We start from the raw sequence: 785 nt of genomic DNA on the forward strand, positions 1-785 counted from the left end.
GGAAACTGAGTACTGGTGACTTGTGTATTTGTGTAGAATGAGTACTGGTGAATTGTGTATGTGTGTAGAATGAGTACTGGTGACTTGTGTATTTGTGTAGAATGAGTACTGGTGAATTGTGTATGTGTGGGTAATTGTGTAACTGATGAACTGGTGACTTGTGTATTGTGTAGAATGAGTACTGGTGAATTGTGTATGTGTGGGTAATTGTGTAAACTGAGTACTGGTGAATTGTGTGTTTGTGGATAATTGTGTAAACTGAGTACTGGTGAATTGTGTATTAGTGTGTAATTGTGTAAAATGAGTACTGGTGAATTGTGTTTGTGTAGAATGAGTACTGGTGAATTGTGTATGTGTGGGTAATTGTGTAAACTGAGTACTGGTGACTTGTGTATTTGTGTAGAATGAGTACTGGTGAATTGTGTATGTGTGGGTAATTGTGTAAAGTGAGTACTGGTGACTTGTGTATTTGTGTAGAATGAGTACTGGTGAATTGTGTATGTGTGGGTAATTGTGTAAACTGAGTACTGGTGAATTGTGTATTTGTGTAGAATGAGTACTGGTGAATTGTGTGTTTGTCGGTAATTGTGTAAACTGAGTACTGGTGACTTGTGTATTTGTGTAGAATGAGTACTGGTGAATTGTGTATGTGTGGGTAATTGTGTAAAGTGAGTACTGGTGACTTGTGTATTTGTGTAGAATGAGTACTGGTGAATTGTGTATGTGTGGGTAATTGTGTAAAGTGAGTACTGGTGACTTGTGTATTTGTGTAGAATGAGTACTGG

The sequence above is a fragment of the Denticeps clupeoides genome, unplaced genomic scaffold (genome assembly GCF_900700375.1).
Source record: "Denticeps clupeoides unplaced genomic scaffold, fDenClu1.1, whole genome shotgun sequence".
Lineage (NCBI taxonomy): Eukaryota > Metazoa > Chordata > Actinopteri > Clupeiformes > Denticipitidae > Denticeps > Denticeps clupeoides.